Raw genomic sequence first — 18,421 nt, 5'->3', positions numbered from 1 at the left:
CCAACTTATCGGGCTTATTGATTCATCGAACTAAATCTCACCCATTGATAAATTAAAGAAATAAATATCAAATATATGTGCTTGTTATTATATTAGGATTAAGAGCACACACTTCCATAATAACTGAGGTCTTTGTTTTTTATAAAGTCAGTATAAAAGAAACGACCTCTAATGGTCCTACTCAATACACTCTAAGTGTACTAGTGTAATTATATAGTTAAGATAAACTAATACATAATTACACTACGACCTTCCATTGGTTTGTTCCTTTCCATTTTAGTCGTGAGCTACTGTTTATAATTTATAAGGAAACCGATAACATGATCTTCTGTGTGTGACACCACACACCATGTTATCTACAATATAAATTAATTGAACAACTACATTTATCATAAATGTAGACATTTGACCAATGTGATTCTTATTTCTAGATAAATGTTTATACCAAAAGCTAGGCTTTTAGTATACACTCTAACAATCTCCCACTTATACTAAAAGACTAAGCTGCCATATCAGCTGCCATACATCTGATTCCCAACCCTTCAACATGCCCATCAAAAGCTCTTGCCTTAAGGACCTTAGTGAAAGGATCTATAGGTCATCACCTGATGCAATCTAGGCGGCAACAACTTCTCCTCGTTTATACGATTTCTCGTATTGGGTGGTACTTGCGCTCTATTGTGTTTACTTACTTTATAGATTTATGGTTTCTTCGAGTTTGCTACTACACCAATATTATTACAATAAATTGTAATAATCTTTAGACAAACCAGAAATCATTTCTAAGTCTATCTTGAGGTTATTGAGTCATTCAGCTTTTATGGCTACCTCAGAGGCTTGCCATATACTAAGCTTCTATGGTGGAGTCCAGAAAAACACCTATGCTTATCACTCTTCCATAGTTATGACTTTACCTCCTAAAGTAAACACAAAACCCCGAGGTTGACTTATTATTGTCCCTATCCGATTGGAAGTCAAAATCCATGCAACCCACAAGGACCAAATTAACTGCCTTGTAAGCTAGCATATAATCTCTAGTACCTCTAAGGTACTTCAATATATGCTTTACTGCAGTCCACTGTCCTTGTCTAGAGTTACTTTGATATCTGCTAACTATGCCCTTGGCAAAACAGATTTCTGATCTCGTGCATAGCATACATTAGGCTTCTGTCAGCCGAAGCATAAAGAACTGCCTTTATTTCCTTTATCTCCTTTGATGTCTACAGAGACATATCTTTAGATAAAGTTACTCTATCCTGAAAAGGTAAGAAACCTTTCTTGGAGTTTTGTATGCTTAAAACGAGCAAGGATTTTTTCGATGTATGAAGCTTGGGATAAGTAAAATATTCTTTTCTTGCGATCCCTTATTACTTTGATCTCAAGAATATATACATTCTCTCAAGTCCTTCATATTGAATTGTTTGGACAACCATACCCTTATTTCTGACAACACTTTGATATTGTTTCCAACTACCAAAAATGTTATCTACGTATAGTACAAGAAATACCACCACGTTTCCATCACGCATTTTGTATACACAAGACTTATCCGGTTACTAAATAAATCCATAGGTCTGGATTACTTTGATAAACAGGATGTTCCAAGACCTTGAAGCTTTGCCGCAGTCCATAGACTGATTGAGCTTACACAAGATGCTCTTAGCCCTTTGCAATGAACCCTTCTAGTTGCTTTATATGGATGCTTTCTTCAAGACTTCCATTAAGGAATGCTGTCTTGACATCCACTTGCCAAATAGATAAAAGAATCCGGATAGATTTTAGCATGACTACCAGTGAAAAAAGTTTCCTTTTTCATCAAGCCTTGCTCTGAAGGTTTCTACCTTCCTATCTATCCTTCTTTTCCTATTATAGACCTTTTACACCCAAAGGCTTTTACACCATTTGGTGGTTCTACAAGCTTCCAGATTTTATTAGAATACATATATTCTAATTCTGTTATTCATTACTTTTTGCCAAGATGCTGCATCTTTATCTTGGAGTGCTTCATCATATGATCGGAGATCAGGTTCATGTCCTTCAGGGGTCGAGTCCAAAAACTCTCCCAAAACATGAATCTTTTTAGGTTGCTTAACAACCCTCCCACTACGACAAGACACTTTCTGTAATTGTGTATCATTTGTGATATGTGTTGCAGTTTCCTTGTGGTATCTCATCTTATACAGTTGGTACTAGATTAGACATTCTTTTATTATTTCCTTAAGAACAAATTTACTTATGAGCACGTGGTTCCTTATATAGTCCTTTTTTAAAAATCAGTCATTGATGCTAACAATGACCTTCTGATTTTTAAGACTATAAACCTGCTTTTGTTTATCTAGGATAACTTACAAACAAGTGAACTCCTATCCAACTTATCATTGTCTCTCTTTAACATATGTGCTGGATTACCCGAATCCGAATATGTTTCAAAATAGGTTTTCACCTATTCAGCAATTCTATATGAGTAGAGAGTTCTAACTTGGAAGGTACTATGTTCACTTTCGTTTTCAGAGTTTATCCTTAAAACAAACTTGGTAATTTTCTGAATAACTCATCATCTATCTGATTATTCCATAAGAGTCCTTTACCTTCTATCTACTACACCATTCTGTTGGGGTGTACCAGATGCAGTTAGTTGGGATTGAAATCCAACTTCTGATAAGTGACTCCTAAAATCTCTCAAGAGGTACTTGCCACTACGATCTTCCATAGTGACTTTTTACTTTAACATTTCTCCGCATCAACCTTGTACTCTTTGAACTAATCAAAGTACTTAGTTTTGCGGTACATTAAGTAAATTTATTTGTATCTTGAATAGTTGTCTATAAAATAGACAAAATATTCAATACTACCTCTTGTCTGGATAGTCATAGGATCACACAAATCAGAATGAACTGATTTCAACATATCTTTGACTCCATACCCCTTGGACTTAAAAGCTTCTTGGTTATTTTCCTTCCAAGTAAGACTCGTAGGTTGGAAAGATTTCCACTACCAATGAACCCAAAAGTTCATCAGCTACCAATGAATCCTACTCAAGTATAACCTAGCTTTAGATGCCAAAGATATAATTGGTTCATTTCCGAAGGTTGTTTTCTCTTAAAATTAGAAGATGTGTTACTAATTTCCATTTGTTGCATCGTGGGAGTTATTGGATTATAAATTGTCAACCATCATACCAGAATAGATAACTTCCCTATTTTTCTTGATAACAACTTTGTTATCAAAATAGACACAATATCTATAATAGTTTAGAAACTGAAATCAGGTTCTTTCTAAACTTGGTATGTAAAGACAATTACTTAAAATCCATATTTTATTCTTTATCAAAGGATAAACATCTCCCACTGCAACAGCTACCACTTTTACAGTAGTGCCCATGTGGACGGTGATTTACCTTTCATTTAGTTGTCGGGTTTCCTGGAACCCTGCAATGAATTGCAGACATGATTAATGGCATCTTGTATCTACACTCCAGGTTTTGGTAGATAACACCACTAGACATGTTTCAACTAATGAATTAAATACACCTAAATTGTTCTTAGTTCTAAAAAAAACAGTCTACCTTAATGTCCAAGTCCTATTTCCAATCATTACAATTGGGACTACTAAGTTTTTTTCTATAGTATGACTACTAGGGATTGACAAACATCCTAAGAATCACAAAAAATATTTGGTCAAGATCAACTCCTTAAAATCTCCATGAATTTTGTGTATATAAAATCAAAGAGGAGATTTTATTCATTAATTTTATTATCTCGTCAATTTTACTTTATGACGAATAAAATTAATAGTTGATCTGTCTTTGATCAAATATTTGGTCAAAACTCTATGAATTTAAAATAACATTGATTCCTCAAACAATATTATTTAAATTCACCAACACCTCAAACACCGTGAATTTTGCATGCCACGTTAGTGTGGACGTATACAAATTCATCATTTGTAAGAGGAGGGTTTTACCCATTGACTATCTTGTCAATATAACTTTTTGACAAATAAAATTACCTTAAACACCATGAATCTTGTATGCCACGTTAGTGTGGACGTATACAAATTCATCATTTGTAAGAGGGGTTTATTAATTTTATTATATTGCCAATCTAGTTTTATGACAAATCAATAGTTGGTTTCCCTTTGGTCACACAAGTGATAGTAGTGACTCCGTTGGGGAGGATACTATTAAATGTGTCTAAGTGTATACCATTACTTGACACTAAGTCCATTAATAAGATTATGCCCCTTCCATTGGGGAAGATCACATGCTCTTAATTAACTTCCTATAGTCATCCAAAAATGGAAGTCTGTTCTAGTGATCCACAAACAAGCTCATCCGTTATGGAGGAAGGCACTCATAGCCAACGCGCAAGCTTGTTTGCATCACTTACAAACCAGTAATGGAGACCATGGGATTTACTTAAAAATCCCTCTCCCACTTAGTTATTTATAAATGAGGAATTTTAACTATGCTAGTCTACTAAATATGTAAACCAATATGTACACACAACACAATATAAAAGCAATAAATAGAAAATCTAATTTTCAACTATTATGGCTTTTATCTCTAGATGTCCTCCGTGTGTTGTCATCCCAAGCTGCTGCCATATTTGGCCACCGCCACCGGGTCTAGCTGTCGCATCCATCTTGCTCCTAGTTCCGCTGCGCCTCTGGTCCTTAGAAGGTTCCACGCTTTGCAAGATTCGATCCGCGACATAAATAGAATTTTACATTTTTGATCCTATATTCCATAAAAGGAATGTACATGTATCTAGATCAAAAATAAAGTCCTAATAAAACTAAATACAGCTCCTGCTGTATTTTATAATACAATCATGCACACACAATAAAATGCCCTTGACATGTCCAAGGGTCTAATCACACACATAATAACCATAAGCCATAATAGTTGGATCCTGCATCCACAAAGTTAGCACGTCCTACTATTAACCTGCCTAAATTATGTATGACATGTGCATAATTAAACTAATACCAAATACACAGAGGCAAAACCCTAGCTCTGATACCAATTGTTGGTTGCTACTCGGAAAACCTAGAGGTTCCACTGTACAAAAATTTTGTACAAAGGTTTGAACCTTTTCCTAGCTACCATGTGTTCTTTTAAATTAAATTTTGGATCGCCTGCGGAACTTAACACGTTTGATCCAAAACTTAATCTATTTGTTCTTTTAGGTTTTGACTTGGATCTCCTGCGGAACTTAACACGTTCGACCCAAATCACCTTAAGTTATTAATTCCATTAAATATTAATTTCCATAATTGGTTCCCAGTACTGACGTGGCGAGGCACATGGCCTTCTTGGATATGAGAGCAACCACCACCGACTAGACAAAACCTTTTATAGAAATCTAATATTTAATTTCCTAAAATAACTTTAGGTTAACCGAAAAGAACAATCAAAACACAAGGAAAAATAAAACAAAAGAACACAACTTCGAAAAATATATTCGAAATACTAGAATCGTAAGCCTCTTGTATTTGGTATTATTTCCATAAATAACTAGCATGATGCGGAAAGAAAAATTACTAGTTATACCTTTTAGAAAGACCTCTTGATCTTCTACCGTATTCCTCTTCTAACCTCGGACGTTGTGTGGGCAACGATCTTCCGAGATGAGAACCACCAAGCACCTTCTTCTTCCTTGCAAGTTTCGGCCATCAAAACATCTTCTAGGATGAAGAGGTTCGGCCACCACCACCATGCTCCAAGGGATGCTAGAAACGAGGCTTGCTTTCTCTCCTTCTTCTCCTTCCTTGATCCGGCCACTAACAAAAGCTCCACCAAGAGATAAGTTTCGGGCCACACCAAAGAAGAAAAGAGAGGAATAAAAAGAATAGAGTTGTTCACCATGAAGCCTCCTCTACCCCCTCTTTTATAATCCTTGGTCTTGGCAAATAAGGAAAAATTAATAAAACCTTCCTTAATTCTTTTGCCATGAAAAAGAAAAATTAATTAAAAATTAATTTCCTTTTTCCAACTTATTTGGCCGGCCACCTACAATCCACAAATCAAGGAAAGTTTTAATTAAAACAAAAATTAAAACTTCCTAATTTGTTTCTAGAAATTTATAAAAATTTCTCCAATAATTTTATCCCTTCATGATTGGTTAATAAAAAAGAAATTTAATAAATTAAAATCTTTCTTTTAAACATGTGGATAAAAAGAAAGTTATCTCTAAAAATTAAAATCTCTTTTAATCTACAAATAAGGAAAGATATCAAATCTTTTCTTAATCTCTTGTAAAAACTTATAAAAGAGAAAATTTAATTTTTAAACTTTCTTTTAAATCATGAACATGGTTAAAAAGGAAAGTTTTCTTAAAATTTAAAATCCACCTTTTAATCAACAAATAAGGAAAGATTTCAAATTTTAAACTTTCTTTTAAACATGTAGATGATTTACAAATAAGAAAAGTTTTTACCAAAAATTAAAACCATCCTCTTAAACTACAAATAAGGAAAGAGATTAATCTCTTCTCTTAATCTTTTGTAGAAAGCTATAAAAGGAAATATTTAATTTTTAAACTCTATTTTAAAATCATGATATCCACATAAGAAATAATTTCAATAAAAATCCTTTTTAATATTCTAGTGGCCGGCCACCTAAGCTTGGGACCCATGCTTTGGCCGGCCACCTACATGCCTCATTCACTTGGCCGGCCCTAGCTTGGGTTCCAAGCTAGCTTGGTCGGCCCCATTGGATGGGTAAGAAGGTGGGTATGCGGTGGGTATAAATCTCTATATACTAGAGGCTACGATAGGGACCGAGAGGAGGAATTGGTTTTGGTCTCCCGATGAAATTAAGCATCCCGTGTTCGCCCCGAACACACAACTTAATTTCATCAATAATAATTCATTCCACTAAAGAACTATTATTGAACTACCGCACCAATCCCAAATTACATTTGGGCTCCTTCTTATTATGAGTGTGTCAGTCTCCCTGTGTTTAAGATAACAAATGTCCACTAATTAAGTGAGTTCTGACAACTCCCTTAATTAATATCTAGCTCCAAAAGTAGTACCACTCAACTTCATCGTCATGTCGGACTAAGTCCACCTGCAGGGTTTAACATGACAATCCTTATGAGCTCCTATTGGGGGCATTCTCAACCTAGATCACTAGGACACAGTTTCCTTCTATAATCAACAACACACACTATAAGTGATATCATTTCCCAACTTATCGAGCTTATTGATTTATCGAACTAAATCTTACCCATTGATAAATTAAAGAAATAAATATCAAATATATGTGCTTGTTATTATATTAGGATTAAGAGCACACACTTCCATAATAACTGAGGTCTTTGTTTCTTTATAAAGTCAGTATAAAAGAAACGACCTCTAATGGTCCTACTCAATACACTCTAAGTGTACTAGTGTAATTATATAGTTAAGATAAACTAATACATAATTACACTACGACCTTCCAATGGTTTGTTCCTTTCCATTTTAGTCGTGAGCTACTGTTTATAATTTATAAGGAAACCGATAACATGATCTTCTGTGTGTGACACCACACACCATGTTATCTACAATATAAATTAATTGAACAACTACATTTATCATAAATGTAGACATTTGACCAATGTGATTCTTATTTCTAGATAAATGTTTATACCAAAAGCTAGGCTTTTAGTATACACTCTAACAGTCGCATCTATCTTGCTTCTGTTTCCACTACGCCTCGGGTCCTCAAATAGTACCACGCCTCGCAAGGATACGATCCGTGACAAAAATAGAATTTTACATTTATCGATCCTATATTCCACGAAGGAATGTACATGTAATCTAGATCAAACAAAAAGTAAAATCCTAAAACTAATACAGCTCTTGCTGTATTTAATACATATAATCATGCACACACATAAAATACCTTCGACATGTCCGAGGGTTCAATCACAGACAAACACATTATGGTCATAATAGTTGGATCTAGGATGCCTGTGTTAGAGTGTATACTAAAAGCTTAGCTTTTGTAAACATTTATTTTGAAATAAAGATTCACATTGGTCAAAAATATCTACATTTATGTTAAGTGTAGTTGTTTAATTAATTTATATCGTAGATAACATAGTGTGTGGTGTCACGCACAAAAGATTATGTTATTAGTTCTTTATAAATTATAAACAGTTGCTCACGACTAAGATGGAAAGGAACAAACCGTCGGTAAAGTCGTAGTGTGATTAGGGATTAGTTTATCTTGACTAATAAATTATACTAGTACACTCTAAGTGTATTGAGTAGGACTATTTTAGGTAAGTTCTTTTTATACTGACTTGATAAAAGAACTAGACCTTAGTTATTATAGAAATGTGTGCTCTTAATCCTAATATAATAACAAACACATATATTTAGTATTTATTTCTTTGACTTATCAATGGGTGAGATTTAGCTCGATAAATCAATAAGCCCGATAAGTTGAGAAATGATATTACTTATAGTGTGTGTTGTTGATTATAGAAGGAAACTGTGTCCTAGTAATTTAGGTTGAGAATGACCCCAAGAGAAGCTCATAAGGATTGTCATGTTAAACCCTGCAGGTGGACTTAGTCCGACATGACGATGAGGTTGAGTGGTACTACTCTTGGACTAAGATATTAATTAAGTGAGTTGTCAGTAACTCATTTAATTAGTGGGCATTTGACATCTTAAACACATGGAGACTAATATACTCATAATAAGAAGGAGCCCAAAATATAATTTCGGATTGGTGCGGTAGTTCAATAATAATTCTTTAGTGGTATGAATTATTATTGATGAAGTTAAGTTGTGTGTTCGTAGCGAACACGGGAAGCTTAATTTTATCGGGAGACCAAATCCAATTTTCCTCTCGGTCCCTATCGTAGCTTCTTGTATATAGAGATTTATACCCACCACATACCCACTTCTTACGCAACCGAAGGGGGCCGACCAAGCTAGCTTGGAACCCAAGCTAGGGTCGGCCAAGACCAAGTGGTTGAGCCAAGTTGGTGGTCGTCCAATGCTTGGAATCCAAGCATGATGTGGTCGGCCACATCACATTAAAAGGAATTTTATTTATAAATTTTTCTTATGTGGATTCCATGGTTTTAAAAGAGAGTTTAAAATTTAAATCTTTCCTTTTATAGCTTTCTACAAAAGATTAAGAAAAGATTTGAAATCTTTCCTTATTTGTAGATTGAAAGGTAGATTTTAATTTTGAGAAAACTTTTCTTTTTTTAACCATGTTCATGATTTAAAGAGAGTTTAAAAATTAAATATTTATTTTATAAGTTTCTACAAAAGATTAAGAAAAGATTTGATATCTTTCCTTATTTGTAGAGAGATAACTTTTCTTTTTGAAAATTGTCCACATGTTTAAAAGAAAGATTTTAATTTATAAAAATTCCTTTTTATAATCCACCATGAAGGGAAAAATTATTGGAGAATTTTTTTTTTAAATTTCCGGAAACAAATTAGGAAGTTTTTAATTCTTGTGTTAATTAAACTCTCCTTGTTTTGGAGTTTAAAGTGGCCGGCCATTACAATTAAGAAAAGGATTTAAATTTTAATTAATTAAAATTTTCCTTTTCATGGCAAAAGAATTAAGGAACTTTTTATTAAATTTTCTTATTTGCCAAGACCAAGGATTATAAAAGAGGGATTAGAGGTGTCTTCAAGAGATGAACTCTATTCTTTTCTTCCTCTCTTTTTCTCCTTGGTATGGCCGACCCTAGAGGTTCTCCCTCTCCTCTTCTCTTCTTCTTTAGTGGCCGGTTTCATCTTTCTTTTGGAGTTGGTGATGGTGGTCGGTTCTAGCTAGGAGAAGAAGGAGAGAAAGGAGACTTTGTTTCTAGCATCCCTTGGAGCTTGGTGGTGATGGCCGAACCTCTACTTCTCTTGGAGAATTGATGGTGGCCGAATCTAGCTTGGAGAAGAAGGAGCTTGGTGGTTCTCGTCTCGGAAGATCGTTGCCCACACAACGTCCGAGATTAGAAGAGGAATACGGTAGAAGATCAAGAGGTTATTTGCTTACAAAGAAAGGTATAACTAGTAATTGTTTTCCGCATCATACTAGTTTTCTTTGTATAGTTATTTTTGGAAATACCAAACACAAGAAGCATATGATTCTAGAGTTTTCGAAATAGTTTTTTCGAGTTTGTGTTTTCTTCTTTTTCGAATTTGTGATTCGATTGTTCTTTTTGGTTAAACCTAGAGTTATATAAGGAAATTAAATATTAGTTTTCCTTAAAAGGCTTTGTTTAGGCGGTGGTGGATGCTCCCATACCCAAGAAGGTCATGTGCCTCACCATGCAGTCCTGGAAGTCAATTTTGAAAATTAATATTTAATTGAATTTATAACATAGGTTGATTTGGATCAATAATGTTAAGTTCCACTTGCGATCCAAGTCTAAACCATTAAGATCAGATAAGTTAAGTTTGAAATCAATAATGTTAAGTTCGTTTACGATTCCTAATTTAACTTCTAAAGAATACAATAGGTTGTTTAGGAAAAGGTTCGACACTTGTACAAAATTTTTGTACAGTGAAACCGGTACGATCCTCCTAGGACCAACCAACAGCCTGCAACCATAGAGTTAATCTATTTCCACATCCTACTATTATCATGCCTAAAATATGTATGACATGTGCATAATTAAACTGAAAAACCAAACACAGAGAGGCAATATCCTAGCTCTGATACCAATTGTTGGTTACTATTCGGAATATCGTACTGGTTCCCCTGTACAAAAATTTTGTACAAGTTCCGAACCTTTCCTAGCAACCTATTGTGTTCTTTAGAAATTAAATTTGGAATCGGAAACAGAACTTAACATTATTGATTCCAAGTTCAACTTATCTGTTCTTAGAGGTTTAGACTTGGATCATAAACGATGCTTAACATTATTAATCCAAATCCACCCATGTTACAAAGTTAATTAAATATTTATTTCAAAGATCGGCTTCCAGGTTAAACATGGCGAGCCACTAGACCTTCTTGGGTATAAGATCATCCACCACTTCCTAAACAAAGCCTTTCAACGAAATTCAATATTTAAATCTCCTTATAATAACCCTAGGTTTAACCACTAAGAATAATCGAATCACAAGATCGAAAAACAAAAGAAACACAATATCGAAACATAAATTCGATTGCCTAGAATCCTTAGCCTCTTGTGTTTGGTAATTCAAAAATCCGTACAAAGAAAACTAGTATGATGCGGAATAAGACAACTAGTTATATCTTTCTTTGTTAATAAAAGCCTCTTTATCTTCTATTTTATTCCTCTCCTTCTCTTGGACGTTGTGTGGGTGACGATCTACCAAGAAGAAATCCACTAAAGCCTTCTTCTCTTCCTCCAAGCTCTAACCACCAAAGGGATCTAGACAAGAGGGCTTACTTTCTCTTCTTCTTCTCCTCCTAGTAACCGGCCACCAAAGCTCCTAGTAGACTTGATGCCGCCGGCCACAATGTGGAAAACAAAAGGAAAAGAGAGAAAGGAAGAGGGTCGGCCACCAAAGGAAAAGAGAGAGGAACAATAGAATGGAAGTTGTGTTCCATGAAGACACCCTTTACCTCTCTTTTATAATCCTTGGTGAATCCAAAAAGGGAAAGTTTTATAACAAAAAATAAAACTTTCTTTTCTATTCATGGCATGGCCGACCACCTCTTGTTAACAAAACAAGGAAAGGTTTTAAACAAAAATTAAAATCTCTCTTTTAAAATATCCCTTTTGTAGTTAGCTATAAAAGGAATATTTTATAAATTAAAATCTCTCTCTTTTAAATCCTTTTATGGATATCTATAAAATATAAGATTTTAGAAATAAAACTCCTTTTATATCATGGTTACAAAAAAGGAAAGTTTTCTTAAAAATTAAAAATTTTCTTTTAACATTATAGATATCTACAAATAAGGAAACATATCTAATATTTTTTTTATCCTTTGTAGAAAATCTATAAAAGGAAAGATTTTAAAATTAAAAACTTTCTTTTAAAATCATGTGGATAAAAACATAAAAGGAAAGATTTTATCAAAATTTTATTTTTAATAAAATTTTCCTTTCCTTTCCTTACTTGGCCGATCACTTGCTTGGGCACCAAGCAAGGCTTGGCCAACCCTAGCTTGAGCTCCAAGCTTGGCTTGGCCGGCCCCTTGCTTGGGCTCCAAGCAAGGATAGGGGCCGACCCCTAGCATGGGCTAAGAGGCTAGGCTTTGGGTGGATATAAGATTATATATAAGAGGCTACAATAGGGACCGAGAGGAGGAATTTGTTTTGGTCTCCCGATGAGCTTGAGCTTCCCATGTTCGCCCCAAACACCCAACTCAAGTTCATCAATAATAACTCATATCACTAAAGAGCTACTATTGAACTACCACACCAATCCTAAATTACATTATGGGCTCCTTCTTATTATGAGTGTATCAATCTCCCTGTGTTTAAGATATTGAATGTCCATTAATTAAATGAGTTACTGACACTCACTTAATTAATATCTAGCTCCATGAGTAGTACCACTCAACCTTATTGTAATGTCGGACTAAGTCCACCTGCAGGGTTTACATGACAATCCTTATGAGCTCCTCAAGGGGACATCATCAACTTAGATTACTAGGACACAATTTCATTCTATAATCAACAACACACCATATAAATAATATCATTTCCCAACTTATCGGACCTATTGATTTAATGAACTAAATTACACCATTTGATAAATTAAAAAAATAAATATTAAGTATACGTGTTTGTTATTATATCATGATTAAGAGTGCACATTTTCATAATAATAGAGGTTTTGTTCTTTTATGTAGTCAGTATAAAAAGAACAACCTCAAATGGTCCTACTCAATACACTTATAGTGTACTAGTGTAATTTATTAGTTAAGATAAACTAATACCTAATTATACTACAACCACTCTAATGGTTTGTCTCATTCCATCTTGGTTGTGAGCAATTGTTTATAATTTATAAGGAACTAATAACATGATCTTCTGTGTGTCTCCTCATACCATGTTTTCTACAATATAAATTAAATGGATAACTACATTTATCATAAATGTAGAGATTTGACCAATGTGATTCTTATTTCAAAATAAATGTTTACAAAAAGCTAGACTTTTAGTATACATTCTAACAAGTCTGTGTTTAGAAAACTAAGTATTTTTTAAAGCTGAAGTTCAGCTAAGTCTTTAATTAAAAAAAGGAGCTAAGTACTTAACTTAGGTTTTATTATTATTTTTTAAAACTAAGCATTAATTAAAATTTATTTTAAGTTGAGCACTTTTAACTAAGTTTTTTTTCTAAAAAAACCTTAATTTTTAATGCCAAGTTTTTAATCAACTTCTTTTGAAAGCTAAGTACTTGACAAAATAATTAGCTAAGTCTATGTTATAAATTAAACTAGGTGTTTATCCAAACACTTATTTTCAAAAGCTAAGTTTAGCCAAGTTTTTAAAATAGAAAAAATTGACTCACTTTCAAATGCTTAAAAATTAGCTAAGTTTTTACCCTTCAGGGGGAACATAAAGTTAAATAGAATAAATATTTTACAACTTTCTCTCTACTTAGTACTATTTTTGATTTATATGAAAGGGGGAGAGAAAAGTCAACTATAAGAATTTAAACATAACTTTTATGAAAGAGAGTAAGGGAATTTGTTATAAAGTATTATATTTATCCTCATACTTAAATTTCCTTTTTTTTTGTTATGTTTTACTTAACTTTGAACCATATTGTCATAATCAAAAAAGGGGAGATTGTCGATGCGGGACGCATCCGACGATCAAACTTGGGTTTTGATTATGTCAAAGGGTCCAAAGTTAAGTTGTAATCTAACAAGTTTGAATGAGATTGTAGGAAAGTCCTAAGTGTACTAAGGCAAAAGTCCTAGCTGCGGTTATGCAAGTGGAAAACCTTAGGGGGTGGTAATCCTAGGTCCTAGGGGGTGGTAACCCTAGGTCCTAGGGGGTGGTAACCCTAGGTCCTAGGGGGTAGTAACCCTAGGTCCTAGGGGGTGGTAACCCTAAGTGAGGAAAAGTCCTAGCTGAGGTTAGGCAGGTAGAAAACCCTAGGGGGTGGTAACCCTAGGTCCTAGGGGGCGGTAACCCTAGGCTAAGGAAAATCCTAGGGGGTGGTAACCCTAGGTCATAGGGGGCGGTAACCCTAGGCTAAGGAAAATCCTAGGGGGTGGTAACCCTAGGTCATAGGGGGCGGTAACCCTAGGCTGAGGAAAACTCTAGGGGGTGGTAACCCTTTGTCTTAAGGGGTGGTAACCCTAGGCTGAGGAAAACCCTACGGGTGATAACACTAGGCAGAAAGACCAGTCGGTCTGGAGGACCGATCTAACAACAAGTAAACTCTCCTGAGAGGAGTGGGTGAGGACGCGTTCCCCGACGAGAGAATAATAGGCATCGGTTCGACCTAGGATTTCCGAAAGTGAAATCTGGAGTCAAAACCGGACAGTTCGGAGACTGTCAAAATAAGTTTTATTTATCTTATTTGGTTGTACTGACTTTGTTTTGTAAGGTATACCTTGTTTGTAGACTAACATACCTTGTAGGACAGAAATCACACAAGAAAAACCTCGATTGAACAGTCCTGAGGCTTCCTCCTTGGAGCTTGGAGGTGCCTCGAGTGACTTGATCAACAACCCCGCAACAAGGTGCGAGGGCGCCCTTTATGGAGCTTGGAGGCGCCCTGGGCGCTGGATGGAGTCACCACAGCGATGCCACCACAGGCTCCGAACCAAATAAAACTCTTGGTGTTCATGTATTATTTTATTTTTCCGCTGCGTGTTTTACTCTAATAAACGAATTAGCCATGAGCACTATTCACCCCCTCTTCTAGCGCTTTCTATCCTACACTCATCATGTTACACCGGAGTATAATATTCTCACAAAAGCTTCACCTTATCATGCACCCTAGATGATACAAATAGGCAATGACTTAGATTTGCAAATTGCTCACATTAGAAACACATCCTTTCATTCATATGGTGGTACTTTTCGCATGCACAACACTCTTCATGTTCCTTCTATTACTAAAAATTTACTTTCCATCCGTTAGTTTGCTCTTGATAATAATGTATTCTTTGAATTCCATCCTCATTATTGTCTTGTGAGGGATTCCACAACAGGAAATATTCTACTCCGAGAAAATATTAAAGACAGGCTTTATCATCTTCAGCCCACCTATACTAATACGTTTGTTGGAGAACCGATAAATTCTCTTGGCACGCACGTCTTGGTCATCCGTCTCTACATGTTGTTCAGAATATTATTAACCGGTATGATTTACCAATTTCTTTAGCCTCCTCTTCTCATTTATGTGAAGCTTGCATGAAAACAAAATTTCATAAATTACCTTTTGTGTCTTCTTCTCGCACTTCTAGTTTTCCTTTAGAAATTATTTACTCTAATGTGTGAGGTCCTGCTCCTATTCTATTTAATCAAGGTTTTCTTTATTATGTTATTTTTATTGATAATTTCAGCAAGTTTACTTGGATTTTTCCTATAAAAAGATAGTTTGATCTCTTTGATATTTTTTGTCGCTTTCAAAAATAAGTTGAGCGATATTTTGATCGTAAAATCCTCTCCCTTCATTCTGATTGGGGTGGAGAGTATCAAACGCTTCATCGTCATTTTACTTCCTCTGGCATCATCCATCGAGTCTCTTGTCCCCACACTCCTGAACAAAATGGATCCACCGAGAGAAAACATTGTCATGTGGTTAAAACTGTCTTAGTTCTTCTTAATCATGCCTCAGTTTCACTTAAATTTTGGGATAATGTCATCCAAACTGCAGTCTACCTTATCAATCATTTACCCATTTCACTACTTTAAAATAAGTGTCCCTTGGAAAGACTTTATAATTGTCTTCAGATTACTCATTCTTTCGTATCTTTAGTTACACATGTTATCCTTGGCTACGACCTTACTCTAAGCACAAGTTTAACCCTCGCTCTTTACAATGTGTTTTTCTTGGTTATAGTAATTTGCATCGTGAATACCGTTGACTACATATTTCGACCAGTCGGATATATATTTCTCGACATGTTACTTTTGATGAATCTTTGTTTTCCGTTTGTAGTTGCTACCTCAGATCCTCCTTCATATAATCAAGGTAATTATCTAATATCACCAAGCAATATACTAGAAGCCCCACATATTGATTCATAAGAACATATTGAAAGTACAAGGGGGGATGCTATCTTGAGTCCTATTCCATCTCCACAAGTTCCTATAAACTTGGCGGCTAGTGGTGATCCACTCTCTAGTTCTAATTCTCATCCATCTGACCACTCATCTCCGAGTAGCTCTGATAATGATATTCCTCGGCGGATGCTTCCTTTAAGTGATATTTATGTACCATATCAATCAGTTTCCACTCGTTATCCTCTTCCACGTACTCTTCTTGCTTCTTCAAATTTTGTTAAACCTTCTAGTTTTACACAGGCAGTCAAAGATCCAAATTAGCGTGCTGCGATGGTTACAGAATTTGATACTCTTCTTCGTAATGCAACCTGGAGCTTAGTCCCTCATACCCCATCTATGAATATTGTGAGCTCTAAATGGGTTTACCAAATTAAGTATCATACAGATGGTTCTATTGAACGTTACAAAGCTCGCCTTGTTGCTAAAGGCTTTAATCAACAGTTAGGTATTGACTTTAAATATACTTTTACTCCAGTCATCAAAAATTACAACTATCAAATTGTTACTGTCTATAGCTGTAAGCTCTAATTGGTCAATACGCTAATTAGATGTTTCTAATGCTTTTCTTCATGGACACCTTGAAGAAACTGTTTATATCGAGCAACCTCCTGGATTCATCCACCCGCAACTTTCAACACATGTGTGTCAACTTCAAAAGTCTATATATGGTCTTCGACAAGCATCTCGTGCATGGTTTTATCGTCTATCTACCTGGCTTCATATTCAGGGATTTTCTAGCTTAAAAATAGACTCTTCCCTATTCTACAAATGTAATGAGGATTTTCAATAGTTGTTCTGATTTATATGGATGATATATTAATAATGGGTAGTGATCAAAATGACATTACTACTTTACTACACCTTCTTCGTCAAGAGTTTCTTATTTGGAATCTTGGTAATGCTCATTTTTTGCTTGGCATAGAGCTTCTCTCTCAGAGCAAATACATTACTAGGCTCCTACAACAAGCTAAAATGGATGGTGCACATCCTATCTCCACACCAATCATTGAAGGTGGTTTCACTGCACCTTCATCCTCCTCTTTGATGTCTAACCCCAGATCTACCGTAGTATTGTTGGTGCCCTATAATATGTCACAATTACACGACCCGATATTGCTTTCGCTGTGAATCATATCTATCAATTTATGCATGCTCCTACTGAACATCATTGAAAATGTGTTAAAAGAATATTTCGATATCTCAAAGGCACTATTCTATATGGTCTTATTTTATATCATCAGTTTTCACGAGAGTTGATTGCCTACAGTGATGCAGATTGGTTTTGATCTCCTGAAGATAGATGTTAGTGGATATGCTATATTTCTTGGGTGAAATCTTATTTCTTGGCTTTCAAAGAAGCAACCTACAGTCTCTTGCTCGAGTACTGAAGCTCAATATAAAGGTATCGCTAACGCAACGTCAGAAATTATTTGGCTACAATATCTTCTTTCAGAATTACACTTTTTCCCAACTGCTACACCTAAAATATGGTGTGATAATATTGAAGCAACTTATCTTGCAACAAATCATGTTTTTCATCCTCATACCAAGCATGTAGAGATTTAGGGGTGTCAAAAATGAACCCGACCCGACGACCCAACCTGAGTTGATCCGAAAAAAATCAGGTTCAGGTTAGACATTTTCGGGTTCGGGTCGGGTTCAGGTTGGAGGGTTGGAGAGTTACAAATTTTCGGGTTGGGTCGGGTCAGGTTCGGGTTGACCCGGGTTGACTTAAATATAGAGTTTTGTGGGGTTTTTTTTGGGTTAAATCATATTTTATTTTAAAAAATTAGATGTTTTATATATTAATCTCTTGTTTGTATGATAATGATGGAGTATTGAGATAAAAGTGAAGAATTATAGGGAAAATAGCCCAAAAATATCATTTTGAATCGGATTTTTGGGTTATATGGGTCGGATTCGGGTTGATCGGGTTGGCCGGGTTCGGGTTTAGGTGTTTTAGGTTGAACTCAGGTTCGGGTCGGGTTCGGGTTGGGTAAAAAAAAAAAAACTCAACCCGACCCGACCCACCCGAATTGACACCCCTAAGAGATTAATTTTCATTTTGTTCGCGAGAGTGTGGCGACTCAACAACTTTTGATTTCTTATATTTCTACGGAAGATCAAATTTCTGATATATTTACCAAGTCATTATCTAGACAACGTTTCACCAAGTTAGCACTCAAATTCAACGTTCAGACACTCTCATTGAGTTTGACGGG

Source organism: Zingiber officinale, chromosome 4A (assembly GCF_018446385.1).
Source record: "Zingiber officinale cultivar Zhangliang chromosome 4A, Zo_v1.1, whole genome shotgun sequence".
NCBI lineage: Eukaryota > Viridiplantae > Streptophyta > Magnoliopsida > Zingiberales > Zingiberaceae > Zingiber > Zingiber officinale.
This window is presented reverse-complemented; position numbering follows the sequence as displayed.